This window comes from Oncorhynchus gorbuscha, linkage group LG12, assembly GCF_021184085.1.
Source record: "Oncorhynchus gorbuscha isolate QuinsamMale2020 ecotype Even-year linkage group LG12, OgorEven_v1.0, whole genome shotgun sequence".
NCBI classification, from domain to species: Eukaryota; Metazoa; Chordata; class Actinopteri; order Salmoniformes; family Salmonidae; genus Oncorhynchus; species Oncorhynchus gorbuscha.
Genome location: NC_060184.1, coordinates 12,131,354 through 12,145,446, shown reverse-complemented (window position 1 = coordinate 12,145,446; position 14,093 = coordinate 12,131,354). Strand labels below are relative to the sequence as shown.

General features: G+C 43.0%; 1 protein-coding gene across 2 annotated transcripts in view; it reads left to right on the top strand.

The window, feature by feature from the left end:
- The first annotated feature begins 2,455 nt into the window (after positions 1-2,455).
- The window catches only part of LOC123990533 (serine/threonine-protein kinase PAK 6-like), a 41,628-nt gene continuing 29,990 nt past the window's right edge, over positions 2,456-14,093 (top strand). Inside the window, exon 1 of one of the 2 annotated variants that reach the window (XM_046291114.1) lies at positions 2,456-2,669. The gene's annotated coding sequence lies outside the window, so the exon portion shown is untranslated. Of the gene's footprint in view, positions 2,670-11,432; positions 11,617-14,093 lie in introns of those variants that run through there. The other variant, XM_046291115.1, reaches the window with a different exon arrangement.

Below are 14,093 nucleotides of genomic sequence, written 5' to 3'. Positions count from 1 at the left end.
ACAAGTTCCACAGACATGTGACTAACAGAAATGGAATAATGTGTCCCTGAACAAAGGGGGGGTCAAAAGTAACAGTCAGTATCTGGTGTGGCCACCAGCTGCATTAAGTACTGCAGTGCATCTCCTCATGGACTTCACCAGATTTGCCACTTCTTGCTGTGAGATGTTACCCCACTCTTCCACCAAGGCCCCTGTAAGTTCCCGGACATTTCTGGGGGGGGAATGGCCCTAGCCCTCACCCTCCGATCCAACAGGTCCCAGACGTGCTCAATGGGATTGAGATCCGGGCTCCTCGCTGGCCATGGCAGAACACTGGCATTCCTGTCTTGCAGGAAGTCACGCACAGAATGAGCAGTATGGCTGGTGGCATTGTCATGCTGGAGGGTCATGTCAGGATGAGCCTGCAGGAAGGGTACCACATGAGGGAGGAGGATGTCTTCCCTGTAATGCATAGTGTTGAGATTGCCTGCAATGACAAGCTCAGTCCGATAATGCTGTGACACACCGCCCCAGACCATGACGGACCCTTCACCTCCAAATCAGTCCCGCTCCAGAGTACAGGCCTCAGTGTAACGCTCATTCCTTCGACAGATAAACGCGAATCCGACCATCACTCCTGGTGAGACAAAACCGCTACTCTTCAGTGAAGAGCACTTTTTGCCAGTCCTGTCTGGTCCAGCAACGGTGGGTTTGTGCCCATAGACGATGTTGTTGCCGGTGATGTCTGGTGAGGACCTGCCTTACTACAGGCCTACAAGCCCTCAGTCCAGGCTCTCTCAGCCGGACAGTCTGAGCACTGATGGAGGGATTGTGTGTTCCTGGTGTAACTTGGGCAGTTGTTGTTGCCATCCTGTGCCTGTCCTGTGCCTGTGTGATGTTCGGATGTACTGATCCCGTGCAGGTGTTGTTATACGGGGTCTGCTACTGCGAGGACGATCAGCTGTCCGTCCTGTCTCCCTGTAGCGCTGTCTTAGGCGTCTCACAGTATGAACATTGCAATTTATTGCCCTGGCCACATCTGCAGTTGCCATGCCTTCTTGCAGCATGCCTAAAAGAAATTCACGCAGATGAGGAGGGACCCTGGGCATCTTTCTTTTGGTGTTTTTCAGAGTCAGTAGAAAGGCCTCTTTAGTGTTCTAAGTTTTCATAACTGTGACCTTAAATGCCTACCGTCTGTAAGTTGTTCATGTCTTTACAACTGTTAATTGTTTATTGTTCATTGAACAAGCATGGCAAACCGTTTTTAAACCCTTTACTGTGAAGTTATTTGGATTTTTACGAGTTATCTTTCAAAGACGGTCCTTCTTTTTTGCTGAGTTTATGTTAGCTAGGTGGCGAATTTTACCTGTGCTAGAGGTGAAGGTTAGGGGAAAGGTTAGCTAACATGCAAAGTAGTGGCGAAGTAGCTAAGAAGCAGTTGCTAATTAGCTAAAATGATAAAATTGTCTTAGATTCAAACATGTAACCTTTCGGTTGCTAGACATTTGCATAATATGCCCACCCATCCACCCTGACCAACAACCCTATGTTTAGTTTCTGTTAAGTCTAGTCTGAGACCAGGCTGTTTGAGATTGTATTAAGTCTGGGAAACTGCAGTGGGGCTGCCTATATATATTAATTAATTAAGACTGTACTGTCTAAGGACACACACACACTGCTATCAAAACAGATCAGGAGAAAGCATGGACATTTTATAGGAAAAAAATGAAACATGAATGTGGCTGCACAAGACATTGAGATACAACCTAAATTTTAGCATTGTTTGATCATTTCCTTTCAGATGAATTTCTACTAGGCCACTGAACTGAATATATATATTTATTTATTTATTTATTTATAAAAATGTAAAAATTTATTTGAGGGGGGGGCCAATATATAATTTTTTTTAGATCATTTGAAAGATGTAAATGTATTAATTGGTTTATTTTCATTTTGATAAGAGAAAACAAAACAATTCACTTATTTGTTGATGTAAAAATGGAAATTGACTGATTTTTTAATTAAGTTTGTGTCATTAGATTTCTGTCAGAAAAATGGGGTAGCTGCTGAAACAGTTTGAATACCACTGAGATGGAACTAGCTCTGTAACTGTAAATAATAACACTAGAACTCTCTGCCTTTAGGCCAGAGGCTCAAGGAAATCTGTCTCTCACCCAAGGACGTCTGCCTGTCTGCCTGCCTGCCTGCCTGCCTGCCTGCCTGCCTGCCCGCCCGTCCGCCCGCCTGCCCGCCCGCCCGCCCGCCCGCCCGTCCGCCTGCCTGCCTGCCTGCCTGCCTGCCTGCCTGCCTGCCTGCCTGCCCGCCCGTCCGTCTGCCTGCCTGTCTGTCTGTCTGTCTGTCTGTCTGTCTGCCTGGACAGGTGGTGAGGCGTACAAGCTTATCCCACGGTGAAGTTAATATTTGATAGGAGAGGAGTGGCGGCTAGTTTGCAAGTAAAATCCTCCATAATCAGAATATTGCTAGAGAGAGAGGAGGAACCCGCTTGGTCGCTCGTGGATTGGTGTCTTGACGGTACAGACAGTCCTTTCCCTCCCTCTACCCTACCTAGTGCCTCCACTGAGAAAAGTCACACCCTTGTCCAGTCCAAGGGCAAACTAAGTTGGTAGAATGAAAAGCAATTCAATTCAGAGATGGAGTATTGGTGTCCGAAGCACAGTAGTTCAACTGTGGTAAGTTTTTTTTTTTTTATATGTGCCATTGGTATAAAGATAAAATGAGGAGAATTTGGATAAAGTGCATATAGACTGCCGAAAAAGGACGTTGGTCTGACTAGCATATTACTCATTAGCCTTAATTTGTAATATTAATAATTGAAATGTACAGTATTTGTATTTCATGGCTTTTCTACATAGAGCAGCTCTGCTTGGCATAATTGAATTAGAAATGGTTTAATGCAGCTGTCGGACCAGCTATTGCTCATGCTTTGTGGGTAGTCAGTTTGTTCACCGATACCATGTCTGGCTCTGCTTCTTCCTCTGAGTCAGCCAACCACTTCTCTCACTCTTAATCAGCCAACGACTCTGCACTTGCCTGGACTCATCCATCTCTTGCTGTTTTACATACAGAAGTTTTACCAGTAGGCCTGTAACAGAGGAGCTTGATGTTAGTTTTTAAGGCCCACTGACCGTGACCGTGCTTTGTTGTCTGTCCTTTCAAGATAGACATATCGTTTGTCAGCAGAATTTACTAAGCTTTCCTGCAGTGCAAGTTTGCTCTCATTTTTTCAGAATGATAGAGAACCTAAAGGTAAAAATAAGAGTTAAACGGTTTCCATTTTATGTTCTACCCTGTTGTTCCTGGTTTAGAGGTTTTTCCATCCTAAAAGGTTAGAAATGAAACCAGCAAACACTGAAACCCTTGAAGACAGGCATTCCTCCTATCACTGTACTGTGCAGAAAGTTGTCTTTGTGAGTCACAGCTCCCTCTCCTATCCTACACCTGCATGACTTCAATGTGTCACAGCCGCTAATGACAACCAGGTGTTGTTGAGACATCTGTCATGTTAATTAGGCACCAAACAGAAGAAGACTGTCTGAAGTGGAGTGTGAGGTACTCAATCTCCAACTTGTCCTATAAGAAATACTCATTTTCATTTTACATCGGAAATAGTTTGGACTTGGATTTGGCTCTGTGCCTGTTGACACGTGCGTTTTGATTTTCTTTGCATATATTAAGTACACTGAGTTCATTCGCACTTCTCATTATATATGGCAGTGAACCAGGGAGATTTTGCTGTTTGTGGGCCAGTGAAGGTGCCCGGGCCGACACTTTGACCTTTTAAAGTATCACTAACTGGTCATACTGTAACTTAACAGTAATCATGTGACTACACTGTCTGGACTTGCCCTGTGGTAGCTTACAAGAGTGAATGATTGTCATCCCAAGGACCTGGCTTATCTGTGATTCATGAAAATAAAAGAGAGCCGCACACTCTAGGAGCTCAGATGCAAAAATTTAATTGCCAACGTTTCGACAGCCAAGCTTTCTTCATCAGGGTATAATCACAAACACTGCGGGATGACTCGTTTATATAGTGTCAAAAGACACAGGTGTCTGTAATCATGGCCAAGAGTGGCCTAATATCATTGGTTAATTATCAAATACTAAAATGTCATACAAAGAACAGCATACAAACAACAAATTAATAGCATACGATCGTAGATTAATTTGACTACACAAGCTTACAAACAATTACAATGGCAAAGTCACAATAATCACAAGAATGGCTTCAGATCAAAGTCTACGTTGAGACTGAAGGAAGCGAGGGTCTTTAAGTTAAAGATCCAGGCAGCCTCTCGTTTTAACAATAAATTATCAAGGTCACCCCCTCTCCTAGGGAGGGTGACATGTTCGACGCCAATATAACGCAGAGACGAAATCGAGTGTCCTGCCTCCAAGAAGTGGGCCGCAACTGGATAAGTAAAGTTTTTACACCTAATGGTGCTACGATGCTCTGAGATACGTACTTTTAATTCGCGCTTTGTTTTACCTACATCATTTTTACCACAAGGACATGTTATAAGATAAATAACTGCCTTAGTGGAGCACGTAATAACACCTTTGATTGGGATAGATTTCCCTGTTTGTGGGTGTTTGAAGGATCTACATTTATAAGTACCATTGCATTGAACACAGCCATTACATTTGTAGTTTCCATCCAGTAGGGGCGCAAATAGACGTTGTTCAGGAATATCTTGGGATGGTAAATCAGAGTTTACCAATTGGTCTCTGAGATTTCTGCCCCACGAGAACACGACCAAGGGAAGGTCCTAAAACCCATTACCGAGACTATCATCGGATTTTAGGATGTGCCAATGTTTGTGAACAATTCCCTTAATTTGTTCAGAGCACTTTGAATAGCGGGTAGTTAGAACACAAAGAATGCGTCTTTTTGCGAGACTGACCTTTCTTCTAGATTATCTGTGAGTCAACCACTAAAGTGGTTGTTACTAGCAAAAGGGAAACCCCAGTGTGCATTCCAAAGGGCAACCTATATATTGCACTACTTTTCACTGTTGCCCATCGGGCTCTGGTCAAAGATAGTGCACTACGTACTTAATAGGGTACCATATGGGATGCAGTCCCAGTCTTGTGACCAGTTATGTAAATTCTGTCACGGTTGCTCAGGTGGTTTGGAAATGCAATGACCCAAATAACACTTTTCTGTCATTTTTGCGTCTTCAGAAGCAGCACTGCCTTGACCTCTGTGTGGCACGTGAGGGGAATAGGGGAAAGTTGTCCCTTGATGGTGATCTTGGGTTCGTTTTGTATTTGACCCACTAATGGTTTTAAGGTTAGGATTGGAGTAGGGGACGTTGATCCTAGATCTGTACCTAGGGGAAACTTCATTGGGGAACCATGTGTGAAGTTAGGGGATTGGCTAGTGAATAGCCAATCAGCTGTCAGAGTGGGTGGATGAGAACAAATGGGGGAAAGGGGTTGTTAAAAGTAACTGACATCCCTGTCTTTTTTTCTAGAGGCTCAGGTGTTTGAGACCATAAACTGTTACACATAGCCTCACTCACTCACTCACTCACTCACTCACTCACTCACTCACTCACTCCGTCCTGTTCACAATTCTCATTCTATGCTTCTCATTAAAGGTAAATTTAGTTTGAAAATCCTACAGCTCTTTCTTCCTCACTCGTAGAAAAACACATTGGTCAATATTTATTGTTCAGTAATAGTTAGGTAGTAATAACCGTATTAAGGACCGTAAAATCTCCCTTTCTAACCTCTCTGGCGTGGATCTGTAACTGTGGCTGTCCATCCGTTACCAAGGGGAGTTGTCCCAAGCTGGGTGACTCCACACGAACACTAATTCAGCCGTGGCGTGTTGGATGAGTCACCAGCCATAGAGAGAGGCTTAAAGCAGCTATGTGCTTCAGGGCCTGAAGGCAGGAACGCACCCGGCTCTCAAAGACAAGCCTGAGCCTGCACTGTGTAGGAGAGCAGCCCTTTCAAGCTCTTTGTGTGTGTAATGTGCCACATAGACGGTTCACTCTGCTACCATCCGGCAAATGGTACCAGAGTGGACCAACAGGCTCAGAAACAGCTTCCACCCCCAAGCCATAAAACTGCTAAATAGCCAGATTGCTAAATAGTTTCTGGTACCATTAATTGACTATCTTCACTGACTCTATCTTGCACTGATCCTACATACACCCACTGGATTATATATACACACCATATACACACTTACTAGACTATATATACACAGACCATATACACACTTACTAGACTATATATACACAGACCATATACACACTTACTAGACTATATATACACAGACCATATACACACTTACTAGACTATATATACACAGACCATATACACACTTACTAGACTATATATACACAGACCATATACACACTTACTAGACTATATATACACACACCATATACACACTTACTAGACTATATATACACAGACCATATACACACTTACTAGACTATATATACACAGACCATATACATACTTACTAGACTATATATACACAGACCATATACACACTTACTAGACTATATATACACAGACCATATACACACTTACAAGACTATATATACACAGACCACATACACACTTACTAGACTATATATACACAGACCATATACACACTTACTAGACTATATATACACAGACCACATACACACTTACTAGACTATATATACACAGACCACATACACACTTACTAGACTACATATATGCACACCATATACTGTACACACCCACTAGACGATACATACACACCATATACACACTCACTAGACTATATACAGTTGAAGTCGGAAGTTTACATACACTTAGGTTGGAGTCATTAAAACTTGTTTTTAAACCAATCCACAAATTTCTTGTTAACAAACTATAGTTTTGGCAAGTCGGTTAGGACATCTACTTTGTGCATGGCACAAGTAATTTTTCCAACAATTGTTGACAGACAGATTATTTCACTTATAATTCACTGTATCACAATTCCAGTGGGTCAGAAGTTTACAAACACTAAGTTGACTGTGCCATTAAACAGCTTGGAAATTTCCAGAAAATGATGTCATAGCTTTAGAAGCTTCTGATAGGCTAATTGACCTCATTTGAGTCAATTGGAGATGTACCTGTGGATGTATTTCAAGGCCTACCTTCAAACTCAGTGCCTTTTTGCTTGACATCATGGGAAAATCTAAAGATATCAGCAAATAAATTGTAGACCTCCACAAGTCTGGTTCATTCTTGGGAGCAATTTCCAAACACCTGAAGGTACCACGTTCATCTGTACAAACAATAGTCTGCAAGTATAAACACCATGGAACCTGAGTTTAAATGTACTTGGCTAAGGTCTATGTAAACTTCCGACTTCAACTGTATATAGTCTAGTGAGTGTGTATATGGTGTGTATGTATAGTCTAGTGAGTGTGTATGGTGTGTATGTATGTCTAGTGAGTGTGTGTATATAGTATACTGAGTGTGTATATAGTCTAGTGTGTGGGTATATACAGTTGAAGTTGGAAGTTTACATACACCTTAGCCAAATACATTTAAAATCAGTTTTTCACCATTTCTGACATTTAATCCTCGTAAACATTCCCTATCTTAGGTCAGTTAGGATCACCACGTTATTATAAGAATGTGAAATGTCAGAATAATACAGTGAATTATTTATTTCAGCCTTTGTTTCTTTCATCACATTCTCAGTGGGTCAGAAGGTTACATACACTCAATTAGTATTTGGTAGCATTGCCTTTAAATTGTTTAACATTGGTCAAACATTTCGAGTAGCCTTCCACAAGATTCCCACAATAAGTTGGATGAATTTTGGCCCATTCCTCCTGACAGAGCTGGTGTAGTCAGGTTTGTAGGCCTCCTTGCTCGCACACACTTTTGCAGTTCTGCCCACAGATTTTCTATAGGATTGAGGTCAGGGCTTTGTAATGACCACTCCAATACCTAGACTTTATTGTCCTTAAGCCATTTTGACTCACCACTTTGGAAGTATGCTTGGGGTCATTGTCAATTTGGAGTGCACCAGTCCCTCCTGCAGCAAAGCACCCCCACAACATGATGCTGCCACCCCCGTGCTTCACGTGTTGGGATGGTCTTCTCCGGCTTGCAAGCCGCCCCCCTTTTTCCTCCAAATATAACAATGTTCATTATGGCCAAACAGTTTTATTTATGTTTCATCAGACCAGAGGACATTTCTCCAGAAAGTACGTTCTTTGTCCCCATGTGCAGTTACAACCCGTAATCTGGCTTTTTTTATGGCGGTTTTGGAGTAGTGGCTTCTTCCATGCTGAGCGGCCTTTCAGGTTATGTTGATATAGGACTCGATTTACTGTGGATATAGATACTTTTGTACCTGTTTCCTCCAGCATCTTCCCAAGGTCCTTTGCTGTAGTTCTGGGATTGATTTGCACTTTTCGCATCAAAGTACATTCATCTCTAGGAGACAGAACGCTTCTCCTTCCTGAGTGGTATGACAGTTACGTGGTACCTTCAGGTGTTTGGAAATTTTTCCCAAGGATGAACCAGACTTGTGAACATCTACAATTTATTTTCTGAGGTCTTGGCTGATTTCTTTTAATTTTCCCGTGATGTCAAGCAAAGAGGCACTGAGTTTGAAGGTAGGCCTTCAAATACATCCACACGTACACCTCCAATTGACTCAAATGATGTCAATTATCCTATCAGAAGCTTCTAAAGCCATGACATCATGTCCTAACCGACTTGCCAAAACTATAGTTTGTTAATAAGATATTTGTGGAGTGGTTGAAAAACGTGTTTTAATGACTCCAACCTAAGTGTATGTAAACTTCTGACTTCAACTGTACATACACACCATATACACACTCACTAGACTATATATACACAATCATTCACACACACTACACTTGCACTCCCACACACATTCCAACACTTCGTACGCAGACACCCACACACATCACATACATACATACATACATACATACATACATACATACATACATACATACATACATACATACATACATACATACATACATACATACATACATACATACATACATACATACATACATACATACATACATACATACATACATACATACATACATACATACATGCATGCATGCATGCATGCATGCATGCATGCATGCATACATACATACATACACATACACACATACATACATACATACATACATACATACATACATACATACATACATACATACATACACATACACACATACACACATACACACATACACACATACATACATACATACATACATACATACACACACTTCTACACTCATCATTTGCTGCTGCTACTCTGTTCTTCATTTTACTGTTATTGTTATCTATCGTGATGCCTGGTAATTTTACCCTGCCTTTATGTACATACTTTTGTATATATAGTGTATGTGGATTCGGCTATTTCAGCCGTACCCATTGCTAACAGTATTAAACTGAGCACACAACCATGCAGTCTCCATAGACAAACATTGACATTAGAATGGCCTTACTGAAGAGCTCAGTGACTTTCAACGTGGCACCGTCATAGGATGCCACCTGTCCAACAAGTCAGTTCGTAAAATTTCTGCCCTGCTAGAGCTGCCCCGGTCAGTGCTGTTATTGTGAAGTGGAAACATCTAGGAGCAACAACGGCTCAGCTGCAAAGTGGTAGGCCACACAAGCTCACAGGACGGGACCGCCGAGGGCTGAACGAGTAGAAATATTCTGTCCTCTGTTGCATTACTCAGTACCGAGTTCCAAACTGCCTCTGGAAACAACATCAGCACAATAACTGTTCGTTGGGTGCATCATGAAATGGGTTTCCATGGCCGAGCAGCCACATACAAGCCTCAAATCAACATGCGCAATATTCAGCGTCGGATGGAGTGGCGTCAAGCTCGCCGTCATTGGACTCTGGAGCAGTGGAAACTCATTCTCTGGAGTGATGAGTGACGCTTCACCATCTGGCAGTCTGACGGACGAATCTGGGTTTGGCGGATGCCAGGCATAGTGCCAACTGTTGGAGGAGGAATAGTGGTCTGGGGCTGTTTTTCATAGTTCAGGCTAGACCCCTTAGTGAAGGTAAATCTTAACACTACAGCATACAACAACATTCTAGATGATTCTGTGCTTCCAACTTTGGGGCAACAGTTTCAGCATGACAATGCACCCGTGCACAAAGCGAGGTCCATACAGAAAGGATGTGTTCAGCGCCAGCTGTGCCACCAGAGACTCTGGGTTCGCGCCCAGGCTCTGCCGTAACCGGCCGCGACCGGGAGGTCCGTGGGGCGACGCACAATTGGCCTAGTTTCGTCCGGGTTAGGGAGGGTTTGGCCGGTAGGGAAATCCTCGTCTCATCGCGCACCAGCGACTCCTGTGGCGGGCCGGGCCGGGCGCAGTGCGTACTAACCAAGGTTGCCAGGTGCACGGTGTTTCCTCCCACACATTGGTGCGGCTGGCTTCCGGGTTGGATGGCGCTGTGTTAAGAAGCAGTGCGGCTTGGTTGGGTTGTGTATCGGAGGACGCATGACTCTCAACCTTTGTCTCTCCCGAGCCTGTACGGGAGTTGTAGCGATGAGACAAGATAGTAGATACTAAACAATTGGATACCACGAAATTGGGGAGTAAAAGGGGTAAAATATAATTAAAATAAAGGATTTGTTTAGATAGGTGTCGAAGAACTCGACTGCTCTGCACACAGCCCTGACCTCAACCCCATCAGACACCTTTGGGATGAATTGGAACGCCGATTGCGAGCCAGGCCTTATCGCCCAACATTGGTGCCCGACCTCACTAATGCTCTTGTGGCTGAATGGAAGCAAGTCCCCGCAGCAACGTTCCAACATCTAGTGGAAAGCCTTCCCAGAAGAGTGGAGGCTGTTATAGCAGCAATGTGGGGACCAACTCCATATTAATGCCCATGATTTTGGAATGAGATGTTCGATAAGCGTCCACATACTTTTGGTCATATAGTGTACCTCAAATACCTCTACACATTGATCTGGTACTGTTACTCCCTGTATTTATAGCAACATTCTTGTGTATTTTATTTTATTCCTCGTGTTAGTTACTATTTTCTATTATTTTTTTAAACTCTGCATCACTGGAAAAGGTTTGTAAGCAAGCACTTCACTATAAAGTCTTCACCAGTTGTATTCGGTGTGTGTGATAAATACAATTTGAATTGTGACAGAGAGAAAGACCACATTCCCACTCCAACCTCCCTCACAAAGGAGCCACATTCATTAGACGGTGATGGTAATGATGTAAGAGCTGTTTTCTGTCTCAGATTCCTCTTCTTCTCATCCTCTCTCTTACCTGTAGGAAAGAGGTGAGACAGGGGTTTGGCGGGGGAAGGGAGGAGGCGCTGTGAGGTAGAAGCGAGCGAGTTGGACAAAGAAAAAAAAAAGCTACGCTCCATTGGCTAGGTGAAGAGGGGGAGGAGAGAGAGGAGTCATTACAGACCATGTGGCAAAACGGCAAGCGTTAGAATAGAGTAAACTAAGGAGGAACAGATAGGTCATCGTCATGCCACAGAGGAACCAGCTTTATCCACCGATCCGGTCCAATCCCTCTCCCTCCCCTCTCCCCTCACCTTCCCCGCAAAGAAGCTAAACTCCTTCCCACCAGGTGAGTGAACAAATGGAACTGAAATTGCTGCTTCTGCTCACCACCCCTCTCGTCTCTCTTCGAACCCGCTCTAGCATGTACCTCTGTTCATTTTACAGAATTTGAGAGCAGAGCATTGAACCATGCAGTTTTCCAACAACAGTGCCAGAATAGAGAGAGAGATCCAACAGGGTACTACTGCCTGAAGGGACTGTCCCTGAGCTGGTAGTGGGAATGACTTCTGGTCTTCTTCTCTGAGTCTCTCTTTGGTGTGTTTTCAAAAAGGTTGCTTCTGATACGCTACGATACAGACAAGGCATCAGGCTGCTACAATGAACACTGTTGGAAGGCATACAGTAGCTCATTATGTAGCTCTGCCAGTCATTGTACAGAGATTGGAGTACTGCAACTCTATCTGGTGCTTGAGCTGACATTTGAATCAGGGTAAATTGCGGTCAATTCAGGAAGTAAAACATCCCAAGTTATGTTTAATCTGATTCATGTTCAAATCAATGTTGGGTTCCATTCAAAAAGTACTTTTTTACTTTTTTTATTGACCCCAACGCTGAATTGAACATAGATCAGATGGAACAAAACGTGGGATGTTTGGCTTCAGAAATGAAGATCAAACAAACAGAACCAACACTTCAATTGATATTGAATATAATTTTTGTCTTAGAGGACAGTGCATGTCTTGGGTGGAGGACAGTGCATGTCTTAGGTAGAGGACAGTGCATGTCTTAGGTAGAGGGCAGTGCATGTCTTGGGTAGAGGACAGTGCATGTTTTGGGTAGAGGACAGTGCATGTTTTGGGTGGATGACAGAGCATGTCTTGGGTGGATGACAGAGCATGTCTTGGGTGGAGGACAGTGTACAATGGAAAATGGATACATTTCAATAGAGGGTTTATCCTCTATTTTCACTTCAGGATTCACAAAAGCAAGAAACAGGTGGTTACTGGGGCACTGATACTGTGCTTGGGTACTGTTACTTATCTGTTACCTACCTGGGGTGTATTCATTAGTCCAAACCATAACAAAATGTTTTGCAACTGAAAACTTCTTGTAACAAAAACAAACATTTCATATGGGACAAGTTCATCTTAGTCCCTCATTTCAACATTTTGCTTCCGTTCGGTTCCGTTTGGTTCTTAGTGAATATACCCCTGTTTAAATTGGCACTCTTCTTTTGGCTTTTCACCAATGCTGTAATCAACACACCAGTTAACCCATTTGAGATGCATTGATATTTAGTCAGGTTGATATCTGTGCGGTACCACCAATACCACCATTGGACAGGATGTGACTTAATACAATAACTACAGCTGACTACTGATCAGTGCCAAACTCCGAAAGCACATTGTAGTTCACCAGTCCCAATTTAACTACATTCTTTTTAAAATATCTGCATTCTTCACGACAAGCCTAGGCTGCTGAACATTTCAACAGTCAACTTGTTAGTTGAACACTGGGTGTTGGCAGTTGAGTTGTTGGCAGTTCAACTGGCTGTTGGCAGTTCAGTTGAGTTGGATATGCGTTGTTTTGAATAGTGAGGCATCTCAGAGATGTCTGGTCATGCAGCCTGTAAGGAGCATGGACACCTCAGGTATTTAGTCCTACAGCAAGATCGTATAAAGGAAAACCTCACAACCTCACAGCGGTGGTGTCAAAGGCATAGATCCTAAATCCTTCAAGTTAGCATCAAACATATGTTTCTCTACTGGTTACTATACCACATCTTAGGGGGTTTGTCCGTACAATATGAATGATGGGTTTCAATGATAATAATATAATACATATTTCTAAGCACCTTTCAAAACATCCAGGACACTGTACAGCAAAAAAAGAGAGAGGGGAAAAGATGAAACAATTTCAAATTGAAGTTCAAATTAAAAGCTACTTAGGTGTTCTGTATGGTTAACATGACTCTGTCAGTGGTAACAAGGACATGACAGAGGAACGACAGGTGACCTATCTCAAACTCTGTCAGTGGTAACAAGGACATGACAGAGGAACGACAGGTGACCTATCTCAAACTCTGTCAGTGGTGACAAGGACATGACAGAGGAACGACAGGTGACCTATCTCAAACTTGCCGTAAGGCTTGTGTTAACAACAAAACCATGAGAACAGTAGGCCGAGATCTTGTTGTATCATCAGAAAACGTAAAGTTAGATGCTGGTGTGACGGTACATTAACTGTTGTTCTTTGTATGTACTGTATCTAAATGCTCAGACTGACACTATTCACAATGTGTGTGGGAACGGAACAAGGCGTGTTTCTCGTGGTACGAGACACAAGTCTGATTTTGTTTTGAAAATGAAATTATTGGATGTGGATAAACTCACCCCAGTGTTTAAAAAAAAAAATTAACAACTTTAACCTTTAAACGTCAATACAGACCCGAGTTTGATCCCGGGCTGTATCACAGCCGGTCGTGACCGGGAGACCCATGAGGTGGCGCACAATTGGCCCAGCATCGTCCAGGTTAGGATGTGG